Here is a 10,102-nt window from a genome sequence, read left to right as displayed (position 1 = left end):
CCATGATTCTGTATTTAGAAATGGATTAGCATATGAACCATGATTCTGTATTTAGATGTGGAAAAGAATATGAACTATTATTCTGTATTTAGAGATCGATTAGCATATGAACTCTTATTCTGTATTAAGAGATTGATTAGCATATGAACTATTATTCTGTATTTAGAGATGGATTAGCATATGAACCATGATTCTGTATTTAGAGATGGATTAGCATATTAACCATGATTCTGTATTTAGAGATGGATTAGCATATGAACTATGATTCTGTATTTAGAGATGGATCAGCGTATGAACTATTGTTCTGTATGAAACTTTGGCCATGCATTCCTGGTCTGTAGGACTGATTGACAGTGAGAAAAAAATCGTTGTCAACCGATCCCTCGGGGCGTTTAGAATTTAAATGTTTGCGTGGACTTTTTTGTTTGGACTCATTCCCTCTGTCATGTGTCTGTATTGGGATACAGGCCCGCCCCAGGGTCTGCTATTATCCGCAGATACCAAACTGTTAGGGGTTTTATACATTTGTCTTGGGACGCGGATGGCCCAGTCGTCTAAAGCGCCGCGATTCGCTGTGCCTGGTTGCGTCGATTAGGCACGCCTGAAACCTATGATTGTGGGTTCGAATCCCGGTTCGCCCTGATTATGTTTCCAGGTTTTTCAGCACCATACCCGCACTCGTGGGTTTCACCGAAGTGGTAAACGTCTGAGACCTGCATCACTTCGGGCCACAACAAGATAAAACGCCGCGATATAGCTGGAATACTGTTAAAAGCGGCGTAATACCCAACTCACTCACTCATTGCTCTTGAAGTTTAAGGGTTATTGATAGACAGATCAAAATCACCGACAATTTCAAATGGTTATTAAGTTATCATTATTTTGTTGGTTTTGATATACTATAGTGATACTGTCGAATGCACATTGCTAAGAGCTTTCCATATATCTACACTCTTCAAAAAAAGAAACGCATAGGTGTTTTGAGAATTCCAATTAGATTTTTTTCCCAGCAATCGTCATAAAGACAATTCTTATGTTTGATTCCCGTTAATCATGTCATGTTTGTTGTGCATTGCGCGCAAACACATCTCAAAATATTTTTTTTGTAAACGTTTATGAGTAAAAATGCAAAGGATGCACGGAAATTGCTTTCAGAAAATGTTTTCAGCACAATGCACGTGCAAAGTGTTGGAAACAAGAGTAGAGACAGTGACTATTAAAGACCGTAGAAAATTCATCAGTTCATTACGAATTTTCTGACGTGAACGGAGATCGAAAAATGCCAAGATTAACTGCAGCTGAAAGAAATATCGCCGCCGGACGTTTGCACCTGTCTCGCGACGTCTACAACGTCAACGACGTGTCCGGTGGTGCAACAGAGTACAGACATGGGATCTCAGGAACTGGCGACGCGTTTGGTTCAGCGATGAGTCACGTTTCTTCTTCAACGACGGGATGGAAGACAACGTTTATACCGACGTCGACATGAACGTTTTGCGTTCGACAGGTGGACCGATTTGGTGGAGGGAGTGTCATGGTGTGGGGAGCCATATCCTACACGGGTAGATCACAGTTAGTTGTTGTCCAGGGCAATCTTACAGCATACTGATACATAGGACGAATTCTGCGTCCTCACCTCCTCCCAACTTTGGACCGCCAGAAGGAGCTGTTCAAACACAGCCCCACACAGCACGTGCAACAGTTAATTTTCAATGAGAACATCAATGTTCTTCCATGGCCGTCCAAATCGCCTGATCTCAACCCGATTGAACATTTGTGGGACGAACTTGATCGACGTCTCCGTCAACGTTACCAGCGTCCCCACACACTGGCACAACTCCCCATGAAAACATCCGACGACTTGTGCAATCTGTGCCAAGGAGGTGTTGGGCAGTGACGGCTGCAAGAGGTGTTGTGACCAGGTACTGACCATGACGCCCCCCTTGTTGCTACACATGTGTAATGACTGAACTGAACTAATGCTGACAATGACGACAATACTTTCGTCGATCACTGTGTCTAATTTCATTTGATTGTGTTCACTCATATTCTGTGTAGATACTTTTACACCCGTTTAATAAATATCCTTATTTTTTAACTATGCGTTTCTTTTTTTGAAGAGTGTATAATACATGGTATGATTTCCAAAAGGGCTCACGTGTCTCGCCCCTAATGCATTATTGTCGGAAATTACGTTTTAACCCGGTTTGGACGTACAGAGGATATATTTAAAGAAGGCTGATGATTTCTGACCTTTAAACAGACCCCAGAATTTAAATAAAAATTATGCAAGGATTGCAACAATTGGAGAACAACAGAATCCTAATCGCAATTTAATAATTTTATTTAAACTATCAACAAACAACACTGTAACAATAATAGTGTAAACATCCATAATGCAGAACAACAATAAGCAATAGCCATCCATTTAAAAGAAAGTGACAAAACAAGATTATATTTGCCTTGCATTATTGATATTGTGAACATGATTATTTTTGTCAATAACTATACAGTGTATAAAAATTAATCTTTCTACTGACTCTGCAAATAACGTTGCTGAATACAAGAAATGTTAAAGAAATGTAATGAAATCCGTGATGTCTTCACACTATTTCTAAATAGACATGAATAAATCAAGGCCATGTAAGTTGAGGAATACTACAAAAACACAATAATACACCACAATTGTGAATAATTCGTGCATTACAAAACACATTTTGAAATTGACCTTTTGATGATTTATAGACTTTCAATTCTCTAGATGTTAGCATAGTGAAAACGCATTTTGTGTAAGGTCTGCTACGAAAGAGAACTTTAGATACCAAATCAATACTGACAATACACTGAAACATATAGTTATTTAGTTCCAGTTGAAGGAATATTCATCAAGTCAGTTATATCTTCATCACACTACTACAACTACTACGGACTCGTAGGATCCAATTTTGCTTGAAAAAGGCTCATGACAGATAGCACCTAGAGATACGTGGAACCCTGCTTTTAAGTGCAATACCATTATTGTCTTTAGGAAGACAATTTATGGATGTCAACTTCTTTATTGTGACGAAACACAACGTTTCGGAGTATATGCTTACCACTACGTCACATTAAAGAAGTTGACATCAATAAATTCTCTCCAATTTTGCTTGAAAAAGGCTCATGACAGATAGCACCTAGAGATACGTGGAACCCTGCTTTTAAGTGCAATACCATTATTGTCTTTAGGAAGGGAATTTATGGATGTCAACTTCTTTATTGTGACGAAACACAACGTTTCGGAGTATATGCTTACCACTACGTCACATTAAAAAAGTTGACATCAATAAATTCTCTCCAATTTTGCTTGAAAAAGGCTCATGACAGATAGCACCTAGAGATACGTGGAACCCTGCTTTTAAGTGCAATACCATTATTGTCTTTAGGAAGGGAATTTATGGATGTCAACTTCTTTATTGTGACGAAACACAACGTTTCGGAGTATATGCTTACCCCTACGTCACATTAAAGAAGTTGACATCAATAAATTCTCTTCCTTATATGTATCACTTTTAAATGCCATTCACAGACTTCATTATTGTATTAATGTAAATGACATATGTAGGTACAGTGAATAAAACAATCAAATCAGAGACTGATTGATAAAACAGTGATCATTTATACGAGTGAGTCATCACGTGAAACTGAGGACCATGAACCTGACACTTGCCTTGTTAATGCAGCAGTAGGTGAAATTGGATTTAACGTCGCGTCCAAGATTATTTCACTTATATAGCGACGTACATGCACGTGTGTGTGTGTGGCTGCTTGTACTAGTCCGGACTGATGCCGATTTATAGCGCTAGCTCACTGAGATACCATGCCACAGTTTAACATGAATACCCCACTCAGACACAGTATACTGACTCCGAGCCGACCAGTCCTTGTTTTAGCCCCTTAATGCCGAGCGCCAGACAGGGTAACAACAAGTACCATCTTTTAACGTTTTTTGGTATGACGCGGCCGGGGATCGAACCCCAGACCTTCCGCTCTCCGGACGCTCTACCACAAGACCACGGAGGCGGCTTAATGAAGCTGTATGCATAATCATGAATATATGTAACGGATGACGAATATTATTTTATTTCAAACGAAATAGGATTGACAAATTTATCATAACCCACACTCGAGTAACCAGTATTCTGAACGTACAAAAGGTAAGGTTTTTATGGAATAATGCTTCTAGAACAGGTTTGCATCTTTTACCCTGCGGGTATATATCATCGTGAAGGCTGAAGTCACAAACCCTGAACAAATTACCAAAACCAAGTGCGCCAGGCATTGTCCAGAAACGAACGATTTTAAAACTGACGTACAAACATGCAATCGGGTGGTCAGGCTCGCTGACTTGGTTGATGCATGTCATCGATCCCAATAGCGTGGATCGATGCTCATGATATCAATCACTGGATTGTCTGGTCCAGACTCGATTATATACAGACCACCGTCATATAGCTGGAATATTGCTGAATGCGGCGTTAAACAACGATCCAATCCAATCCAATCTGATTTTTAATTGAGGGAAAACTTCACAGAAAACACTATCATAGGATCTGTTGAGTAGATATTTCATGAATACTTAGTGCATGTTGATGACGTTTTGAATTTCAGTGAGATTCCTACGGCTGAATATCCTGGCTGTTTGGGTGGAGGATCATTGCGCTATCGGGTCTGCAGTCACCACAAAACCCTCCACAGGTTAGGTCGATGATGGCGCCATTTTCTTGGTCTGTCCTATTGTAAAGAAGGCTTCCAAGTCCAGTTCCCCTCCACTCCAGCTGAAAATGAATATATCAAGCCATCAAAGTCGTAATATCCCATAAGCCATACTAACAGTGTACATCATCTATAATTACAGATGTTGTTTACGAACAGGGGTATCGGTACATGACCTAACAACTGAACAGAGGTGAGTTCCTTGGGAATGTCAGAATCCTCACAGCAAAACAAAGCAGAATCCGTTTTCCGGATACCTCCGGATTCTTACCCAAAACGCATTCGGGAATCTTCAGCGGAAAGGAAGCCTTCTGGAATCCGGGTATTCGGTACCGGATATCTCACCGGATACCTCATTCTGAGTGAGCACGGTAAAAAAGTGTAGGTTTAAAAAAACTGTCAAAATTTGGGGGGATATATCCGATTGCAAATTTTCTTCATGTCTTGTTTCCAGTAAATAATGTTAGGCTGGGCATATCAGATAGCTGTAGTAATATTCTGTGTTATTTTAATCGTAAATATACTCTTAAAGATTACTGAAAATTACCTCTGAAAATAAGGTAAATCGTAAATGTCGCAATTTTTTACACATTACTAAATCACCACTAACGGCGTTATTTACAGCATGTTTTGAAATCTAAATTTCGGATATTTACTCGGAGAAATAAATTTAAAAAATAGCATATTAGTGATTACGGGTATCTGTCTTTTATATAATGACCATTGATCATTAAAAAAACCGTCTCCGATAACCGTAGAATCGTTTCGAATGTTTTGGAAAATACGCAAACACGAACGCCGAAGTGAACTTTCCGCCATATTCGATAGTGTTTACAAAATCACGTTTCAAGTACACCGGTTATGAGACGCCTGTAACATCACGTACATTTCAAACTTAGCAGTGATACATACATGCTTGAATTCCTCATACATTTTAGAATCAAATGACCAATGGTCTTTGTCATCAATACAAAGTGCAAAATAACGTGAAAACGAATGTTGTACTCGAAAAACTGCACTCGTTTGAAATGTAAACAAAGCAAAATTCAGATTTTACACAGTGTAGCATTTTCTCAAATTTTGAGCTATCCATTTGTCTATTCGCTCAAGATATTGGCTCAACACTTTCAGAATATGCATTGGCAGAAAATCGTAGGAAGAATTAGGGAATTTAAAATAGGTACATTGTAATGATCTGAAATTTTCAACAGAAATTGTCAAAGTTACCGTCTTGTGTGACGCCATGACTGATGCAAAAATCACGCACAACGACAACGGTATGTATCGGAATATCTGACTATTTCCGTTGGTTTCAATGAAAAATATGACAACAAATAACATAATATCGTATCTATTCTAAATTCCCTGATTCTTCTTACGATTATCTTCCCATGCATATCCTAAAAGTGTTGAGCCAATATCTTGAGCAAATAGACGAATGGGAGGGAATACCCAATAAAATTCAAACTTCCAAACACGAGGATGATGGAGCCCTCTCGACCCGCACCAGAAAAATAAATATGGCTGAAAAATTACTCCAGAGTGCATTAAATAAAATTCAAATATGGGCATATAAATGGGGTTTCGCACTAAATGCCGAAAACAACACAGGGATAGTATTCACACACAGACATATGCGTGCAAACACCCCCCAAACTACAACTAAACAAAAAATATAAAATTCCAAAAAGAAACCAAATGTCTTGGACAAATCGTTGATGAACACCTGACCTGGGGTGCTCACATTAAAAAGACCTTTACATACTACGCTGCCTGACAGGTTCCAACTGGGGGCCTCCAAGGAGACCCTACTATCAACTTACAAATCACCAGTTAGATCATAGATAGACTTTGGATGCCAAATATACAACACCTTAAACTCCTCATTAAGCGATAAACCAAACTCAATTCAATATGTCAAGCACTCAAGATATTTACACGCACTCAACATGGCACGCCGCGCATATCTCTCCAGGCACTATCAGGTGAAATAACCCTGGATCTACGCCGAGATCATCTAACAATAAATTTCTGGGCCTCAAGCAAACAAAACCAACAAATCAAACAGATCCTTAAAACTAACATAAGCCCCAGACTCCAAGCTCTAGCTCGCAAAAGCCCTCAATTAACACCAATCTCTCAACGCATAATAAATTACCTAAATACACACAACCTAAATATTTTACAGTTAAACACAGCACCAAATAATACCTTCACATCCAAACTCTAAACCCCCAAAATCGACATATCTTTCTCCACCAGACTAAATAAAGAAACTGATCAAAATACCGCTCAATCCATCACACTAGCATACATCCACGAAAAATGACCAAATTGGTGTCACATATACACAGACGGGTCCTTTGACCCGGGCTCAAAACACACAGGATTCGTCATCCATATCAACAAACCCCCAAAAGAAAAACACAATCCTATAGACTCGCAAATAAGCAAGCAATTTTCACAGCCGAATTAAAGGGGATAGTAACAGCCCTGCACAGCGATCAAATAAATAGACAGCCAAAAATCCTAATCCTTTCAGATTCATTAAGTGGGCTCCAGGCCATAAAAAACAAAAACACAAAAAAGCGCCAAAAACTTTATATAACAGATAATTAAAAGCGGCAACAATCTACATAAACTGGGGCGGTCGGGTAGGTAGCCTAGTGGTTAAAGCGTTCGCTCGTCACGCCGAAGACCCGGGTTCGATTCCCGACATGGGTACAATGTGTGAAGCCCATTTCTGGTGTCCCTCGCCGTGATATTGCTTGAATATTGCTAAAAGCGGCGTAAAACCATACTCACTCAATTCATAAACTAGGTAAAGACATAGAAATAGTTTGGATCCCTTCCCACGTTGGAGTGTTTGGCAACGAATTCGCAGCCAAAGCAGCCAAATCAGCACTATAATTAGAAGACGTAAGCATCAACCTACCAATATAAAAAAAACGAAATTAAAAGTATCACAAAGGAGAAAATCTTCCAAAAGTGGCAAAAAAACTATCAGAGAGTTGATTGCATCCTAAAACACCTGCTACAAAAGCCACTCAAAAAAACAGAAAACATCATTAAACCAAAAACATTGACAGAGTAATAACTAAACTACAAACAGGCCACACTAAGTTAAACTCCCACCTACGCCAAGTTAAAAAACACCAAACCGGTAAATGCCCCCACTGCAACTTAAAAGAAACACCTGAACACGCAATAGTATATTGCACACATTACCAGCAACACAGAACAACACTCTAATCCACACTAAATTGCAACAATGACAACAGCAACGGTACTAATCCCCCTAAATGACTTATAAAGATTTAAAGCACTAGGCATAATTATATCTAATCAAAACAGGCCTACTAGACCGCATTTAAAAATAAAAGTACAACAAACAAGCTGCAAATAAACCCCAAAATTCCAATCCTATAAAAACACACAAGCTCCTTTAAGTCTCCTTTAATTGTAAAAGAAACAGGCACTAGATCAGCTAGATATTTTATGGACGAAGGGTGGCTGTTTGTCGCCAAATACTACCATGATTATATTTCAATATGATAAAGAAAAGATATATATATTTAATTTTTTTAAATTTTAATTTTAAAAATTAGTTATTTATGAAACACATTGGGAGTAGAGCACTTTACCGGTTTATGTCAACATGACCGACCAATCTGATTAAACGGATTTAAAAAAACATGGCTAACCCTTACCCAAAGCAAGCTAAGCCTAAGGACCGAAAAGGGGTGTTGGATCGTAAAGATGTGTAAGTTTCCCTCAGACCGAGAAGGGGTGTTGGATCGTAAAGACGTGTAAGTTTCCCAAAGACCGAAAACGGGTGTTGGATCGTAAAGACGTGTTAGTTTCCCTAAGACCGAAAACGGGTGTTGGATCGTAAAGACGTAGTAAGTTTCCCAAAGCCGAAAACGGGTGTTGGATCGTAAAGACGTGTTAGTTTCCCAAAGACCGAAAACGGGTGTTGGATCGTAAAGACGTGTAAGTTTCCCTTAGACCGAAAAGGGGCGTTGGATCGTAAAGACGTGTAAGTTTCCCTAAGACAGGAAAGGGGTGTTGGATCGTAAAGACGAGTAAGTTTCTCTAAGACCGAAAACGGGTGTTGGATCGTAAAGACGTGTAAGTTTCCCTAAGACCGAAAAGGGGTGTTTGATCGTAAAGACGTGTAAGTTTCCCTCAGACCGAAAACGGGTGTTGGATCGTAAAGACGTGTAAGTTTCCCAAAAACCGAAAACGGGTGTTGGATCGTAAAGACGTGTAGGTTTCCCTAAGACCGAAAACGGTTGTTGGATGGTAAAGACGTGTAAGTTTCTCTAAGACCGAAAACGTGTGTTGGATCGTAAAGACGTGTAAGTTTCCCTAAGACCGGAAACGGGTGTTGGATCGTAAAGACGTGTAGGTTTCCCTAAGACCGAAAACGGTTGTTGGATGGTAAAGACGTGTAAGTTTCTCTAAGACCGAAAACGTGTGTTGGATCGTAAAGACGTGTAAGTTTCCCTAAGACCGGAAACGGGTTTTGGATTGTGAAGCGAGAGTCACCGGCGCGTGAGGCACGGTAACGGTATAGCGAGACAGAACAGAACAGAACTTTATTACGCCCAAGGCTACCAAAAGTAGTATGTTGAGGTTTAACAGGAGATGTGACGTATAATAGTGATGGCAGCTTTAATAGTTATTTAAATGTAGCCATTACCATTTACAATATTTTGATAATTTTTTCAAGACGATATTATTTTTATAATGAAGCATCTGTTGTAGTTAAAACATAGATGGATGTACAATAAGAGTCTTTGGTATGTATAACTCTCTTACTTCTTTAAAATATTCACATTTTAAAATATAATGATATTCATCCGCAATGTCTTGGCTTTTACAAACAGTACACTTTCTATCTAATAAAGGGGTGTGATTCCATCTTCCACATTCAATCGGTAAATAATGGCAAGAAGTTATGAAAAGTTGTAGTTGTATGTACACTCGTTTTGGTAAATTACACAGATATGTTTCCAGTGAGATATTATCTTTAATGACTTTATAAAATTGTCCTTTAATTAAATTTGTGACATCAGATTTCCACCGTTGTATAAACTGATCTTCCAGACAAGTTCTAATCACACATGTAAACATTGTTATTACCTGTCATAACAAGAATATGTTTAACAAACTTTAGCCAATTTTGGTGTTGATTATTTACAGTGTAGTTATAATACATTTTTTTATACACAATTATTGAAAGTTTGGTGGCTTTTCCAGATAGCAATCTTCCCAAAAAAGTGATAGTTCTTGTCATGACAGTAATATACAGAGGTTTTCGGCCTGTTTCTTTACAGGAATTAGG

The sequence above is a fragment of the Haliotis cracherodii genome, unplaced genomic scaffold (assembly GCF_022045235.1).
Source record: "Haliotis cracherodii isolate W230 unplaced genomic scaffold, xgHalCrac1.p SCAF_14, whole genome shotgun sequence".
In the NCBI taxonomy this organism is placed as follows: Eukaryota; Metazoa; Mollusca; class Gastropoda; order Lepetellida; family Haliotidae; genus Haliotis; species Haliotis cracherodii.
This window is presented reverse-complemented; position numbering follows the sequence as displayed.